Source organism: Anser anser (genome assembly GCF_964211835.1).
Source record: "Anser anser genome assembly, chromosome: 1".
Taxonomy (NCBI): domain Eukaryota; kingdom Metazoa; phylum Chordata; class Aves; order Anseriformes; family Anatidae; genus Anser; species Anser anser.
In genome coordinates, this window is record NC_139720.1 from 203305632 (window position 1) to 203324165 (window position 18534).

At 37.2% G+C, this 18534-nt stretch overlaps 1 protein-coding gene across 8 annotated transcripts in view; it reads left to right on the forward strand.

Moving 5' to 3' along the window:
• GRM5 (glutamate metabotropic receptor 5) overlaps positions 1-18534 on the forward strand; it is a 292635-nt gene that overhangs the window by 86427 nt on the left and 187674 nt on the right. The gene's annotated exons all lie outside the window — the stretch shown is intronic.

The following is an 18534-nucleotide window of genomic DNA, read 5'->3' on the forward strand; positions in this document are numbered from 1 at the left end:
TTTGGGGGCCAAGAAAATTTATAAAACTATTTTCTATTTGTCATTTGTTAACCTTGTTTCAAAGTAAACCGCACTTCTTTGAAGGATGTTAAGATCTTGGCTTTTAAAATTCTTTCTTGTTATCTTGGTATTAAAAGGGATTATTTCACGCTTGCTCGAATCGCCCTACTTCTTACTATTTTGCATGTCATGGATGTAATATTTATCAAAAGGTAACCTACTTTAAATACATATCCTAATCGCTCACTTTCTGTAAGAAACTGAATCACAGCACAGAGATATCCCATCCTAACTCAGAGATTCATTGATATATTTCTTGCAGCTCTAAATTTAACATCTTTTATCAGCTTTTGAGCTTTTATCAGTTCTAATTTTAAACATCTTGGAAATATTCAGGTGTCCAAATAATTCCATGCTACACCTCTATATGCCTGAGAAAAGCTGATCATAATATCCTTTCTGTGTCTAAGTAAGGGAAAAATTGTAATGTCATCATTGTTCTCAATTCAAACAAAGATAGAAGACTAGCATTTCAAATACTTTCTGAATTGATTTTTATTTATTTATTTACTCAACCTATTTTTGTTTGTTTGTTTGACATCCCAATGCTCAATTCTTCTCCAGGATAAGAGGAAATTATGAAAGTGGAATACTATCTATGACAGAAATTCTTGCTTTTGCTCAGCTCTTACTTTTTATTTGTATATTATAGTTAGAGTACTTCATTGCCTACTACAATATACGTACTTTCAAGTTATTAATTATTCTCCAAGTTATTAATTTCATTTTTAAGGAAACTTTTAAAATGTTTCACCAGAATGCAAATTGCTGGACTTTAGTGGATTGTGTATATTAGTTAAAATCAAAATCCTGTAGCAGAGTTTAATTCCAGATTAAGACATTGAAATATCATAGAACCATAGAATATCCCAAGTTGGAAGGGACCCAAAAGGATCATCGAATCCTGCTCCTGGTTCCACATAGGTCTACCAAAAATTCAGACCATATGACTAAGAGCATAGTCCAAACGCTTCTTAATATCTCCCAGTATACCTACATGCATGGGTTCACGTGAACTGAACAAATTCCAATGATAGCCATTAGAGATTTATTCAATGGGGTCTAGAAACTATTCATCTCACCAGAAAGTAGACACTAGGTTTTGTAAAGTTGTCCTGACTGATCTCCAGGTACCAGTCCCAAAGGGCATGTATATTCTATATGTCCCAGATCATATTTGCCAGCCCTATGTCTAAGTCCCAGCATTCCTAGTGTCTTAAATGCTGCCAGTCATGGCAGTATCATCTGTGATCAACTGAATTAAGCCCTTACATAGTGACCAGCTGAAGCACCTGAGCACACCTGTATGCAACTCAGTCTCTAAGATCACCTCCTTGTCCTGCATGTGCCTTGACATTGCTTCCAGGAGGACCCATTCCATGATCTTTCCAGGCACAAAAGGTAAGGATCACCAGTCTGTAGTTCCCCAAGTCCTCCTTTCTACTCTTTTTAAAAAGGGAGCACTGTTTCCCTTTTTCCAGTCACTGGGGACTTCACCTGACTTCCATGCCTTCTCAAATAAGATAGAGAGAGGCTTTGCAACTCCACCAGCCAGTTCCTTCAGGACCCAGGCATGCATGTCATCAGGCCCCATAGACCTGTACCTGTTCAGCTTCACCAGGTGGTCTCGAACCTGCTCTTTGGTTACAGTGGGAGGGACTTTGCTCCCCCAGCCTCCATCTACGGGTTCAGGTAGACAAGAGATGTGGAAAGCCTGACTGACAGTGAAGACTGAAGCAAAGAACTCACTGAGTACCTCAGCTTTCTCCACGTCTGTTGTTACCAGTTCACCCTTCTCATTTATCAGAGTGGTACACTCTCCTTGGCCTTTCTTTTCTGTCCAATGTACCCATAGAATCCCTTTGTGTCACTTTTTCCATCTCTGGCCAAGCTCAGTTCTGTCCGTGCCTTGGATTTCCTGATCTCATCCCTGCATTTCCAAAGAGCATTCCTGTATTATTCCCAAGCCAAATGTCCCTGCTTCCACTGCCTGTGCATTTCCTTCCTGTGCCTCATTTTGACCAACAGATCCTTGCTCAGCCAACCTGGCTTTCTGCACTCCCTGCTTGCTTTCTTACTCAGGGGAATAGAGAGTCCTTGCACTCTAAGGAAAACATCCTTAAAGAGTCTCCAGCTCTGTTTAAATCCTTTGTCCCTGAGGACAGGGGATCTCATCTACTAGGTCTTTAAATAGCTGGAAGTTCAGGGTTCTAACTTTGCTCTTTGCGAGACCTGTATTCCTCTAGATCACAAACTCAACCAGGGGATGGTCACTGCAGCCCAGACTGCCTCCAGTCTTAACCTTTTTTAATGAGTTCATCTGCATTGGTGAGCACCAGGTCAAGTAAAGCTTCTCCCCCGGTTGGTTTGTCTAACACCTGGATTAGGAAGTTATCCTCAACACACTCTTAGAACTCTCCTGAATTGCTTACAGCCTGCTGTGTAGCTTTTCCAGCAGACATCTAGGTGGCTGAAGTCCCCCATCAGGATGAGAGTGCGATGCTTCTTGTAGGTGAAACAGGAAGGCCTCATCAGAAGACTCCCCTTGATCAGGTAGGCTCTAGTAGACGCCAACCACAAGGTGTCCTTTATTGGTCTAGTCCACGACTTTTACTGACAGGCTCTCACCTGTCCATGGCTGTTTCTCAGAGGCATCTCTTCACAATCAATCCATTCCCTAATATATAGAGCAACACCCTCTCCCTTCTCTCCTGTCTATTTCTTCTGAAAAGGTTGTAGTCCTCTATTCCAGTGTTCCAGTTATGTGATCTGACCCACCACATTTCTGTGATAGCAATCGGGTCATGTTTGTCTAATTGCACCATTGTTTCCAGCTCCTCCTACTTGTTTCCTATGCTGTTTGCATTGGTGTAGAGGCACTTCAGCTAGGCTATCGGTCGCATCCCCTTTAAAGAGGAACCCTTCCTAATCGCTCTGGGACAGAATGTCTTTCTTAAGACATTTGATTGGTGAAGCAGCATCTGACATCAATGTTCCTCCACATGAGACAAAAAGTCATTTGCAAACAAACTTTTTGATGACATTAGTGATGACATTTGAGAGATGAAATCTGGAAACCTGTCCTGGTGAAACCAAAACAGAATAAATGATTCCCAGTGAGTCAGAAAAGAATTCAGAGCTCTAAAGAAATGAGTCAGAAACTAAATATAATGAGTAGGCTAAAGGCATGAAAAATAACTTTAGCAGCAGAAGAAAGGAACTGCAGGAAACTCAACCTAATTCAGTCAGTGGTTAAAGTGATCAAAATACATGAACCAGTTCATTTGTATTAAATATGGCATGTGATTTTTTGATCACTTTGAGGAATGTAGAATTGAATAATCTGTTTGCTAGCAGTAGGAATTAAGATTCTCATGAGAATAGCAAGAATAATAAGTGAGGGAACGGGAAGCAAAGAAACAGAAGTCTGGATAAGGAATAAATGCTACCAAGAAGTGATAAAATTTGCATTGTACCCACACCAAACAGAGTTTGCAGCTGCAGTCCTCTGAATGAAGTCATTAGGTAATTTGTTTGGAAGGCTTGGAGAACCATGCCATTGTTTTGCCATTATGAGTGCTGCCCAGTGTTCTGCTTACTATGGTATGGATACTTTTAATTACATCAACTGTTCTTGTAAATGTGGCAGTAGTAATAAAATTTCTTTTTTCTTTACTGAGTACTTTGACTAGAGTTATGCGCTACTCACAGCAATTTGAAAGCTACACAAGAGCATTTATGGCTACTTGCCCCTGGTATAGTCATCAGCAGCTGTGAAATCTTCACATAAAATGGAAGTTAATTCTAACTAGAAAACATTTTTTTGATACTCTTCACTCTGCTTTAAATTATACTGTCACACTGGGGAGTTTTGCACCCTTAGAACAGAGTCACAGATGAGGTTATATAGGACACCTTACCAAGAATTCCCATCTGACTGCATTCTTTGCCTCTTCTCCTTCTGCTATTATGAGGGTCTACACAGAAATATTCTTACAGGTAATAAAATATTTACTTATGCTGGTTGTGTGAGTGTGGAAATATAGCTTATTCTATTTCCTAGATCTACAATGAGATTTACAAAGAAGCTGTACAAAAAATACAGAGGTTTAAGTCAAAGAAGTAGATAGTGATGCCTGGCCTGTTGTGGGTACTTCGATTTGTGTGAAGAAAATGCAGGGGAGAGTATGAACTCATCAGCTGAAGTGAGTAATGTACCAGATAGTGGAAAATAAGCTATATTTGGGACAGTCAGATGAACACCATTGCAACAATCATATAAAAGCAGATTTCTGTTGTGTCCAAAGGAGAGGTTCTAAATAATTCAGTGTTATTGTTTCCATTCTTGCCATAGATTGTAGCAATGCATGCAAAAGGAGAAAAAACTTTCATTAGACTTTTTGCTAATTCTGTTCTGTGGTTAAAAATAACAGTTAAATTTCTCAAATTTGCATACTGCACTTTTTTTTATTATTTTTTTCTCTGAGTATAATATCTTCAACTTCCCTCACATCCTTCTATTGCAAAATATTGAAAGGTAGATCAGAACATTCTCAGTGGAAGACAATTTAAAATTGATGAAGGATGCTTTTCTTCCCTATGTAACATGCTGAGAAGAAAAGATCATCTACCACTCTTTCTTATCCTACAAATTACTCCTACATGGAAGCAGGGCCAGAGTAGTGTCTTGACATAAACAGGAACACAAGCACTAATAAGAGCTCTGTCATTCCTGAGAAAAAATGTTATACATATTCTTAGTGAAATAAATAAATAAATAAATCTGAAACAACAAGAACAAGACATTTAAATGGTATTGAGAATCTTGGAAAACTTATCAAGCACTAACATGGTCAGATCATTTACTTTGAGCAGTAAGTTAGGCATTATAAAGTCTAGTATTGTAGATATCTATTCCCATGTAATTATTCAGAGCACTTAGACTTAGAATTAATAGTTCTTCACACATTACTATCTTTCAACAGTCCTTAAGGGTCTATTCGGAGATACTGCATGCATATTGAGAAACTACCTGACTCAGTCAGTAGGGAATGCTGTGTCTAGGAGTGTCTGCAGTCTTTATGATTGGCAACTGTCAGATGGAAAAGAAAAAGAAAAGGAAGGCCTACTGACCAAGGAACAGGCTGTCTAGGGATTGCCAAGTTGCTGTTCTATGCATCTCCTAAAAGTGCCTCTCTAGAGAAAGGAACAGATTCAGAATCACTTGGGTTTCCTTGATCCTTTGCACATCCACTGCACATGTCTCAGAAGAGAGGAGGAGAATGTTTCCAACTGTAATAGTGTTACCTGATAACTAGGGTTACACCTTTGAACAGCAGTAGCTGCATGTTCATAGAATCATAGAATGGTTTAGGTTGGAAGGGACCTTAAAGACCACCTAACTCCATCCCCCTGCCATGGACAGCAAACACCTCCCACCAGACCAGGTTGCTCAAAGCCCCATCTAGCCTCGTCCTGAACACTGTCAGAGATTTTAAATCCAGATCTACCACTTTGGAGACAAGCGTTTCAGGTGAGACACAGATATAGAAAGAATGAACACTGCTACCACCAACACTGAATTAACTCTGCTTTGCTCTCTGTGAACGTTCAGCTTCATCTGCTGTATGTGGAGACAAAATAATGCTCAGATGAATGAGTTTTCAAAATCAATATGCAAATAAACAATATTTATTTTAAACTAGTAAACCAACTTCACCTGTAATTTATTTTAAATTTTCCAGCTAGCCAGGTGGATTAGTAATTATTGTCTAAAACTCATCTCACATATCCAGTTCCTATCCATTGCATTTCCTTATTTGATAGACTCTTGAAACACAGGATATCTATTTGTACCCACTGCAAGATACATTAAAAACATGGGGAGAAATAAGTGTTTTACACAGGATATTCTTCCACTAGTGCTATATGTCTCCTTTAAAATTAGAGAGATTTTGCCTTCAAAGTGCTGCTTTTCTTCACTCTGTCATGAAGAGAGTCTAGATGACAGTCTGCACTTGATCACTTCGATTTCATTTGTTGATTTATTTTATCTCATGGAATTTCCTTTCAGCACCACATTTCTGTTTCTAAGTCTTAAGATGACTAACATTCCCAAGATCATGGTGCCAAAAAATATAGACTGTTCAGCAACAAGTTTTCAGGGTAAGTGTAAAGCAAGCACATGAAGACTGATGATCATCCTGTTTAAGAAGCTTCACAGCTTAAAAGTAATTATTTTTTAAGAGATAGTTAAATGAGTTAAATTATTAAGATACCTCCTGGGTTTATTGTGCCTTCCATCACTGATTCCTTAGAGCTAACATTAGTGATAATAATAGATAATGGCAATAATATGTAGCAATTAAAGGTGACCTCTTTTCTGAAGATCAAACATAAATTAAGCTTCCCAATCTTCTTGTGAAGTCATATATCCATTTACAACAGTGGCCAATATATTTTATGCTCCTATTACCATTTTCTACAGTCTTACTTTCCCTACTTCTGAATTATGATCCCTTTTTATATCTACATTTAAATTACATTGTAAGCTTGTGAGAGTGTAATTACCTCTTCCTTTAGATTTTTTCATTGGCAAGTACGGCATTGCAGGACACTGCCATAATATTAATGATCCTGGGGCCTGATCAAATTATCACAAAATTGTCAGCAATGGGGTACGAATGGGGACCAGTTAAGATTTTAGCCAGTCTACCCAGATTTTAAAAGATTTTTCAGGAATTTTTCATACAAACTACAGTTAGATCCTCCTGAATGTAATGGTTCTAGAGTGGGAAGTCATTCTCTGTCATCCTTCTGATTTCCTTTCAGTATGTGGTGATGGATTGATGTAATGATACATTAGATCACAAAATACCTTATTGAAATGACATGTTTCTGGAGGGATCTTCATTATTATGTAGTTCAAAACCATGATGTTGCATATAACTGCTGAAAAAAGATGAAGTAGATTTGTTCACTGAACAGGGCTTTTTTTATTTATTATTATTATTATTATTATTATTAATTAGAATATTATTAAAATATAAATCTTATCTCAAGACATTTTCTTTCACCCAGATAGACAATACTGTTTTTCCACTTTGTTCCTCCTCTCAGCTATCTTGAATGTATTCCAAGTGTTAAGACTTCTGGCATGAATGACAAAAAAGGATGTTGCAATGGGTATTTTAAGAGCCCTGGGAATCTAAACCTTCCTGATTTGTGTTATTTTGATATGAAATGACTATAAGATACTATTGTTCTAATTGGGAAGTACATATTCTACTAAGAATCAAAGAGAAAGAAATACTGCTTATCTACAGCAAATGTGAACTAGATCACCTCTCTGTGTCAATAACAAAATACCATTCCATACTACACGAACCATAAACCTTGACTTGAAAATTTTTATGTTGAAGGATATTTCACATTCAAATTCAAGTTTAAATGGTAAATTATGGTCTTCACTTCTGTAATAGCTCCAACCAAAGTTAATTATAGGGGAGTTTTTTGCTTTGTTCTTCTCCAGTCTCTTATTTGAATGTGGTTACTGTCTCCTGTACTATCATACCCGTGACTTCAAAACACTGTACACAGCGATGAAACTGAACCTGCTAAATATGTATTGGTGACCTTTCGGTACTGTTCCATCAGAAAGCTCATCAATGAGGCTGAAAATTTAAGGCTTACAAATACAAAGGTCAGACATCACTTAGGTTTGAAGGGGACTTAGGTCAGGAATTAATAACATATTCATTAACAGGTCCATGTTTCAAGAAACCACATTTTCACTGAACTAGCTGTCCAAAAGATGCACTATTCATAAATGAAAAGAGATATGAGTAGAAGAAAAGGCTGTATCTCAAACAAATCAACATCTACACTCCCGATAAAGAGTCTCTCCCCAGCTTTCCTGTAAGAGAAAGTTCCTCCCCAGCTTTTCCCCTACCTTTAGGTATTGGAAGTACACTATAAGGTTTCCCCAGAGCCTTCTCTTCTCCAGGCTGAATAACCCCACCTCTCTCAGCCTGTCTTCATAGGAGAGGTGCTTCAGCCCTTTCATCATCTTCATGGTCCTCCTTGTACTACTGGTTTTCAGACCTGGCACTATGGTGATTACTAGACTTGTCAGGCTGAATGTATGAATAGGGAGTTTTATGAGCAGTACATCTAAGGAGGAAAATTTAGAAATCAAACTTAGCTGCAAACTGTCCTCCATTCTCATTCACCAGTCTTCATTTTGGTTAATAATCATTTGAGACCATTCTGTGTTAGTTTCGTCTATTTTCCTATCAGTTTATGTTTACCTAAACAGTTTACCTAAAATATGGTTTTGTTGCCTTTATTCTGTATTGACTCTGATATATTCTTTGCATACACATATATTACAAATAAAAGAAATTAAGTTCCAAATTATGAACCACACAGTAGTGTTCCCTTTACTCTTGGATATAAACTGTGAGCAGTCAGAATTAATAATATTCTGCTCACTGTTGTTATTTGAGAAAGAAAAGTCTTTAATTATTCCCAATAATTTAGTTTCATCAAATGAGCTTTGTACTTAAATTGTGTATTTTGGATTGCAGCAACTGATATTTTCATACCTTGGCAAAGAATGACTACAAATACATTAAATGGGTAGTTGAATAATGATATGATTCAACTGATACATTGCAGATGGTTATTTGTGACCTGTGTGAGCTGTGATTATTTGTCTGTTGCAATTGAGTTTTCTTGGTGATTACTGTTTATTAACTGTAATACAATGTTGCCCAGCTCTTGCATAGAGATATGGGTTTGCTGTGCTATGGGTCACATGAAGAAATATACTATAAGGTAAATTGGAGTGAGTATCTAGCAAGCAATAGAAAAGAAAGAAGAGGATAAGAACAGGAGACCGTAACATCATGTAGCTAAGAGATTATTTTAGGTCTCCTGGAAACAGTTTTTAATAAATATTATGTTATTTAGGATGAGGATAAAAGTTGGGTGATTAGCTGAAGACATTGTAGCAGAAAAGCTCCAACTGTACAAGATGATTAAGCACTTGGGTAGTTCAGTGATGTTAATGAAACTAATAATTCACATTTTAAAAAAAAAACAAAGTCATTTTAAGGGATTTAAAAAAAAGACATTTTCATTCTAAAAGACAATCAAGTGTTGGCTTTTGAATTAGTTTCTAAAAGATACAACTTAAAAATAATTGATTTTTGATTAAAATAATTCAGATTTATATGTTCTATTCTGTGGTAAAATAGTATTCTTTTGCACCTTTATATTTTGGAATGAACTTTGAAATTCCTTTTTTTTTTTTTTAAGTAAAAAAAAAAAAGCCAGAATGAATGCTTGAATGCTCTGATGCACTTAAAATGTTCCATTTTCAAAAATTTCCAAACGTAATCTTGAAATCATCTTTTTCTCATGTGGCATTTTCTGCTAAGTCTAATAAAGACTACCGGGTTCTCAGCACTGAGTGTGCAACAGTAAGTTTTGAACATTTGATTTCAGGCATGGAAATCATAGTCAATTTTTTCACCATTAAGACACGGATTGACAAATATGCACCTCTCTGGTGATGACAGGGGAAGTATTCACACAGCTTTCGATCCTGCAGCTTCTTCCTCACATGTTCAACTTTCAAATATATTTAGTAGTGGGTTAAATATAACCGGATGTCCTTGAAAAGTCTTGGCCACAAATAGCAGCAGCATCTTGACCAGGGCATAAAAAAAAAAAAAAAATGTAATAAATGAGAGAAATACCTGACTGGTATTCTCACTGTGAGTGTGGTCAAATATTTATGGAAAGAACACGGAATGCTCTCTTTCACACGCTTTCTCAGCTTATCGCTAAGTTCAGCATAGGACCTCTTTGGCAGCTATGCCCATGTCTTTTTGGGGGGATCCAGTCATTTTCTTCCACTAATTTAGCTGATTTGTTTATTCCATATTGAATTACACGAATGCTTTTGGACTCTACAACATTCTATATTGAAATTCTACTCTATCACATTTCTGTTGATAAAAAGAGAGATGTGCTTTCTTAGAGTGTAATACTCTGACACTTCTGCATTTCTCTTTCTTTCATTTTATACAATAGGAAGATGTACACTATATTTACATCATCTACAAAACTGTCTTATATTTGCAGCTGATAATCTCAGGAAATGTAAATGGTGAAATGTGTTTCCAATAAACCCTGTCAAAATCAGAATTGATGTTTACTGAACCCAGAGAAAAACAGCACTGATATTAAATTGTAGAATAATCTTTTTTCCACTCAGAGAAGGATATTAAATATTTTAAGATGAGAAGATTCTAAGATTAAATAAAACTATGATACAAAAAAACTCTATTCATTCCTTTCTATCATGATGCATTTGATTGACATAATGTGCATTTAGTAATAGAATATGGTCTATAAATTGCATCTTCAAAGTATTTTTGTATGAAAGTCCATTTTTGAACTCATTATACATTATTGACATGAATGAAAGGAGACAGTGACTCACTAACAACAAACAAACAAACAAACATGCAAAACAACATCAACAAAATCCATTTTGTTCCAGAAGATGTATGAAGTCCATGTACTCCATTTGATGTGTTTTTTTATGTTTTACTACAATGCTTCAGTTTCAATATCCCCAAAACAATTATGGATTCTCAATACAATAGTTCTATTGTCATTTAACCCTAGCAGGCCACAAAACCACCCACTCACTCTCCCCAGGTGGGATGGAGGAGAGAATCAGAAAGGTAAAAGTGTGAGAACTCCTTCATTGAGATAAGGCAGTTTACTACGTAAGGCAAAAAGTGCATGTGCAAGCAAACAAACCAAGGAATTGATTTGCTACTTCCCATTGGCAGGCGGGTCTTCAGCTACCTCCAGGAAAGTAGGGCTCATCACACGTAATGGTTCCTCGGGAAGACAAATGCCATCACTCCAAATATGTCACCCCCCTCATCTCTTTCCCCCTCTCCCACCCTTTCTTTACCCCAGCTGTTATTGCTGAGCATGACACCATGGGACATCCCTTTGGCCAGTCTGGGTCAGCCATGTCAACTTCCTAAATATTGAAGAATGAATCTTCATCTAGACCTGTTGACTCTCAGTTCATGAAGTGGCTTGTTGCCAAAAGACAAAGCTTGCTGTGGAAGCCAGCCATATTTATTATGCCAAGACCGGATGGATGCATGGTATTTTTCATCAGTAAGCTTAAGATAATTGACACAATGCAGAACGAGACAATAAGAAAAGGAAGTTTTCATGTTAAGCTTGCATTGCCTGAGAAGTTGTTAGACCCATTATTTTCCCCATTTGTATTTTCCCACCCCTCCTTTGTACTGTCTCCATGGTCAAGATGAGAAAGGAAAATAAATAACATTTTTGTTGTTGAAGTGTCATTAGCTTTATAATGCTGGGGAAAGAAAGTGGCGAGAAGGTGTGACTGGGAGCAGTGTGAGAGGGTATGACTGTGGGCCAGCATTAGAGTGGATTGACATAATAATAAAACTGCTGCTTTCTCCCCTTTCTATACTTCAGTTCCTTGCACATAAATTATTTCTTGTCCAAGCAGACACCTTCTCCGGGGGAGATAATCCATAAATATCTTTCTAACTATGTACAAACAAAGCCTTTGAAAAAGTCTTAAGGGAATGATTAAAGAATGTAGATAATAACAGGACTGTGCACTGTGAAACTTGAAAACATGCTTAGCTATAAATACAGTTACCAGATCTTCTGCTATTGATTCAGAATAATCTTTAGAAAAACAAACCTCTATTCTAAGCATGCTATTTATCATAGCGTCATGCATACTTATCACAAAAATTTCTTTTAAGGTTATAGTACATGCTCAATAGCTTCCAGCACCAATTCTAGTCTATTACTACGGTTTCCTCTGTGGAAAATTGCTTAGAGACCAATGACTTGCAATACCTTTAATCTCCCTCTCTCACTTTCTTTTTTTCTGGAGACTCATAGGAATTATGGATAATATTTAATCTCATGCTTTCTTATATGCAGATTATAAATTTCACCCCCCCCCCCCCCAAAAAAAAAAAAAAAAGGTACCTGGGGGATTATTCACACCAGATAACTATGTAAACTGGCTAGAGTGCCTCTTCATTTCATGTACAATCAGTCAGAAGAGACTGTCACAAAGAGTCTGATGGAGGAGACAGTCCTTTTCTACTAACTACTGAGGCTAAAGTTGATGCCTGAAATCAAGTGATATTAGTCCAACTTATCCTTAGATATTATATAGTACTTTCAGACTGTGATCTCTGTTCAGCTTTTTATGCACTCTATATATATCAAACCATACATATTCTATGTGTATCAAACATTTATCAGAAAATTTGACCATTTAGTTACATTAAACCCTCTTTTGAGAGAATACTTTTTATGTAAATATTTATATATTCTGTGCATAAGAAATCCAAAGCTATAAAGACCGTCAGAAAGCACTATTCTTTTTTCTTTTTCATTTCTTCCTTCCTTCCTTCCTTCCTTCCTTCCTTCCTCTCTCTCCCTTCCTTCCTTCCTTCCTTCCATCTTTTTTTTTTTTTTTGTAATGGTTCTTAAAACAAAAAAGTTATGTTTTACTATTTTAAGGATTTTTAACTGTATCTTGCACTTTGGATTTAGTACATTATGGACTTCAAAATATTGTGCATAAAAAAGTCAGTTTAAAAGTTCCAAAACATTTTACTCAATAATTAATGCACAAAAAAGAAACAATATTTTCTTCTGTTAACAGTGAATCAAAATTTCACCTCTTTGATGTCTTATGAGCTCAGTGTTGCAGTATTTTTATTTGAAGGAGCTGAGGCAATAAATAACAAATAATGGAGACACTGCAGTCCAAAACCAGTCACACTATTTTCTTTTGTATTAGTGGCTGCCATTGCAGCATTTTTTGTTTACTAAGTTTCACAGGGAGAAAAAGATATCTTGGGACAAAGCAGTATACTAGCTTATTTCATGTATCTATAGAACAGAGATTGCTACAGCTAACTGGTATGTGAATATGCTGGGAAATTTTTACTACCTACCAGTCCTTTTTATATGTATACAAATATATATATATATAGTATATATATATGTGTACTTAAATATATATATATATATAAGTACATAGTGCATGTTACCAACTTACTGTTGTTTTCTTGGACTTACTTTTTACCACATAGAAAAGACAAAAAAAAAAAAGCCATTTTAAAACTAATCACAATAAATCTCATTCATCTGATTTAACTTCTTTACCTTATATATTGGGTTTATATGGCAGGATTTTGGTAGTGGGGGGCTTGAGTTGTGGCCTCTATGAGAAGAATTGAGAAGCTGCCCACGTTAAATAAGGGCCAGTTTCAGCTGGCTCCAAAAGGGATGGATGTGCCCCTGGCCAGAGCTGAGCCAATAAGCGATGTTGTTTGTACTTTTGTGAGAGCAGATTTAAAGAAGGGGAAAACAAACAAACAACAACAACAACATGGCTGTACTACAGCAGCTGGAAGAGAGAGGTAAGAAAAGAGAGAGAAGCACCCCTGCAGCCAGCAAGGTCAGTGCAGCAGGAGGGCAGGAGGTGCTCCAGCACAAGTTCCCCTGCGGCCCGTGGAGAGGCCCCTGGTGGAGCAGGCTGTCCCCTTGCAGCCCACGGGTCCCACACGGAGCAGATCTCCACGCTGCAGCCCGTGGAGGAGCCCCCGGTGGAGCAGGTGGATGTGGCCTGGAGGAGGCTGCGGCCCATGGAGAGCCCCCGCAGGAGCAGGCCCCGGGCCGGAGCTGCAGCCCGTGGAGAGGAGCCCACGCAGGAGCAGGGGGTCTGGGGGGAGCTGCCGCCCGTGGGGGACCCGTGCTGGAGCAGTTTGCTCCTGGGGGATGGACCCCGTGGTACGGAGCCGTGTGGGAGCAGTTCTGGAAGAGCTGCAGCCTGTGGGCAGCCCCCCAGGCTCAGTTCGGGAAGGACGGCATCCCGTGGGAGGGACCCCACGGGGAGCAGGGGCAGAGAGGGACCGTGAAGGAGCGGTGGAGACGAAGCATCAGGGACTGACCGCAGCCCCCATTCCCTGTTCTCCTGCGCCGCTGAAGGAGGAGAATGTGGAAGAGGGTGGATTGCAGTGAGGTGTTTTTAGTTTCTGTTCCTTGTTTCTCACTTCTCTTGCTTGTTAGTAATAGGCAATAAAGTTCTCTAATCTCCCTACACTGAATCTGTTTTACCTGTGACAATAATTGTTGAATGATCTCTCTCCCCTTATCTCAACCTGTGAGCCCTTTTCATCGTATTTTCTCCACCTTTCCCTTTGAGGAGGAGGAGTGAGAGAGCGGTTGTGGCGGAGCTCAGCTGCCCAGCTGAGTAAAACCACCATACCTGATGATAAAAGTATGCCAGAGTGGATTTTCTCAGAAAATACTCCAGACTGATGTGTTTGAAATAGAGCTGTTAGTAAGTCCAAATTTCTGTCCCATGAGAAAATTTGGGGTAAATATTGGGAAAAAAAATAATGTCCTTTCCAGATACATATTTTCACAGGAAATAAATTTAAAGAAATTAAGAACAGATGTAAATTTTGCCTTTCCAGCTGTCAGTATTGCAGGATCTTGTCCGACTTGTTTACTTTGGTGTAGACTGCTAAAAGAAGATGGAAAATATGAGGAAATTGAAAATTTTAAGTGTGACATTTAAAAATCTCCCTGATAGAAAATGCTACTTAGAAATCTATATTTTTTTATGAAGATTAGGTCTACGTTATGTCCTGATAAATAAGATAGTGCTTTGGCTTAGTGTATTGGCTCCCTACAGAGAAAAGAATATGTAGATCAGAGGAAACAAAACCAGATCATTTAATTTGTTTAAGTTGTTTAAAAATTAATTGGTTATTTAATTGTCAGTGTCTGAAGTATCTCACATGAAATCAGGTGACTTTTTATGTTTCATCCAAAGAATCTGTGACCCATCTGTTAATGTGATTGAGATCTGTTGAGCCCTTCCCAGTGTTTGGCTTCACTCACTGTAGACCTTCCTACACAAATCTTGGCAGATATGATCCAGACAATCTGATTTGATTCTTTACTTTCTGAATTAAGTGAATGAAGTTGGAAGAGGTTTAAAATCAGAACAAATGAAAAGAATGAGTTTCATTTTAAGGAAGAAAATGAGGATATTGAAGTCAGTTCATATCATAGTAATGTCCCCAGATTGTTCACTGTTGGCAGCCACAGGGACAAGATCATAGTTTTGGGATGTCCACAGAGGCTATTTCTACCTAGAAGTATCTCCCAGATTTTTTTATTATTTATTTATTTATTTTTGGCCAGTACATATAAAAGAGGAGAAATACTTCATACTCCACTTCTGTCATGTAGATACTATACCAGCCAGCATCCAAAGTCCTATGTGTGGGGCAAGAAGAAATATATAGCTGTCAAGAGAAAGGTGGTCGGTACGTGTTTTTCCATTCCCTCATCTTAATGTCAACTTTTAGAGTGTTTTTGTTGTTGTTGTTGTTTTAATATGTTGACAACACTATTCATATGCTTATCTATGCTTCTCCAGTTAGATATTGCTGTTTCCTTTAGCTTAGGGACTTCTGAAATGCTTTTGAGTTCTTCTAGATGTCATCCAGCCTATCTCATATACCATTATCATGACGTTCTCTTCAACAATTTTTAACCCATTATAAAGACTTATATTTCCAGTCAAACCCCATGGCCGTCTGTATGTCCTTTCTGACACAGCCATCTGTTTCAGTTTCTGATCAATTACCTTTGTCACTCTGAGGAGCGTATAAATCACATAGCATCTAAGTTATGTATTTAGTGATCTGAAAACACTCCTACCCCAAACAGACCTCAAAATTTCCTCTGTGGTAAATGGATCTTTAAACTTTCCTTTCATGGAGCTTTAAAACTCCGAATCTCTCAATAAACAGTTTTTGAAACATATATTGTAATATAAAAGAAAAGTAAACTTATTAAGAAAGTTATACAAAATACTTGAGCCTTTTCTGTGTTTGCCTTTGAATACATATCTGAGAATGCACTTTGCCAGCAGTCAAGAGGTTCAGTTAATTTGATAACTTACTATGACTCTTAATGGAGTGAAACTGTATTTAGTTGTGCTTTTTATGAATTAAAAGCTTAGTAGAAATACACTTTAAATTTTGAACTCTGATTAACCTTCTCGTCTGTTGGAAAATGTCTATCTTGCTGTAAAGAATATTAAAAACTAATCAAAATGTATTTATAGAAGTCTTCTTTTTAAGGATTTTTGTAAATATGTGGCCATTTCGGGTCAGTTATTTGTGGTATCATATCATTCTTTCCTTTAATGTGTTTTGACATCTGTCATTTCATGCAACTTGTCACAAATTCTGAGAAGCTGTACCAATTATATCCCAAATTATTTATACCTCTCCACCAAAATAAATAAATAAAGTGCCAGAAACACATTTTTGTATTATTTTACGTATGTGATTCAGTGAAGATACAAGCTCACATGGTTTGAGCTGAGCTCATAAGTAGAATCAACATAGCACGATAGGTATTTTTTTATTTATTTATTTACAGTTATTTGTTTGTTTAGTATTCTAGCAGCAGTTCTAGAATCTATTCAAATCTCACCAAACATGTCCTTGTTACCTAGCCAGTCAGTTACCAAGAGGTTGGTAACACTTTTTCCCTTTTGGGGAATATCAGGTGAGTGAGTGTCACAAACCATCATAAAGAGCAGATGAGACAGAGGCTGTGTTGTTAGCAATGAAGTTCCAGGAAAGGAGAGGTGTTTTCTTCCATGAATAAATGCTTTTATTTCACAGTAAAAGTATGAAACATGCACGTACAAGGAAAATTTGACAGGCAATACTGTATTCTTGTTGCTCCAGCAATCAAGTAATTATTGAGCTTTGGGCGTGTCACAGCATTGAAGAAGTTTAAGAACAATGGAGTGCGCTTGAAGATGTCTATGAAGTACTTCTCCCAGGTGTGACAGAGAACACAAAATTGCCTACTTAAAAGTGTAACAAGCAGGTGAAAGATCTTGATATCACAGGCTGATCAGAAGTGAAACTGATATTTCGGGATACAGTGAGAAATGAGAGTAGGTGAGGAAAAGCTGCTCACAGCCTTGGAAGGGAAAACAGCTGGAACTGAAAAGCAGTTTGGCACACAGCCAGTGGAAAGAGGCACTTAAGTATGTCTTTCATTGTAAAAACAAATAATCCATCTGACTTTACTGAAGTTATCTATAATTAAACATATCCATATATATTTTGTTAATTTGGAGCTACAAGAAGGAGGTGCCTTGAGTACCCAGGGTTGTTGGGGGAAAAATCATAATAAAATAAAATCATGATGGTTCTTGTTACTTTTAAATCAACCTTTATTTGTTAGAATTAGTTACTGAACATCTATTAGTGTTTGGACCATAAACTTCTAAATTCTGCAGCAGAATGTGTTCTTTTGCATTTATAAAAGGCCAGCTGTCCTTACACAATCTCTCTGCATGTTATATGCAGGAAAGGACTTTTACTGGAAAATGTCAACCCTTCTCAATCTCTGTGATGCCATAGAGGAAAAGATACATTTAGCTACAATAGATACGTGTCTGCATTAATAACCAGCATCTTTGCTGAGGAGACTCCCTTGAGGATGCTATGTCCACATCAATGAAATGCCCTCAGACTAAGAAGTATTATCTTGGCAGCTGTTCTGAAGTGAAACTCACAACATCTGAGATGGTGATGCCTGCCAATACGTATTAACAAATAATAGAATAAAGGGATATGCAACTCTCAAATAGCAGACAAGTTTAATAGACCCACTAATTCTCATTCAATATGAAGGCTGTAAGTCTATCCTAAATTTACTTTGTGATCTATTATTCTAGAGCTTTTGATGCTAAGGAAGCTAGAGATTAGTAAAGACTATGGGGACTGGTTAATCTAGACTTTTTTATTCTAATATTGATTGTCTCTTTCATTAAATAGTTTTATGTGACCTTGAACAAACTATTTTTCCTGGTCTCCTATGTGTCTGAAACAGTTTTAATCCAGATCTACATTACAGGGTTTTAAAGGCATAGTGAATAGTTAAAATGCTTTCATAACTTCAAATGCAAGGCATCATATTTGTTTTTACAGGTATATGTAAACATGCTGTCTGGAAATATTCATGTATTTTTAGACAGTATTGAATTGTAGATTGAATTGAATTGTAGAATTGAAAAGAAAGAGATTTTGTGATTCTTTAGCTTTTTTTTTTTTTTTTTTTGGACTGGACAAGCTGTCTCACGGTATAGAAGAGGTCTCAGGGCACAACCAGTGGATCACTCAACGTTAATATACAATGATCTCATAGATTCCCAATAGTCACCGTACAACAATGTAGCAAATGCTGGTTTAAACAGATTTCCAAAATGAAATGAATGCAGAGAGCATGAAAGATGCACATGTATCATGAAGTTGCCTG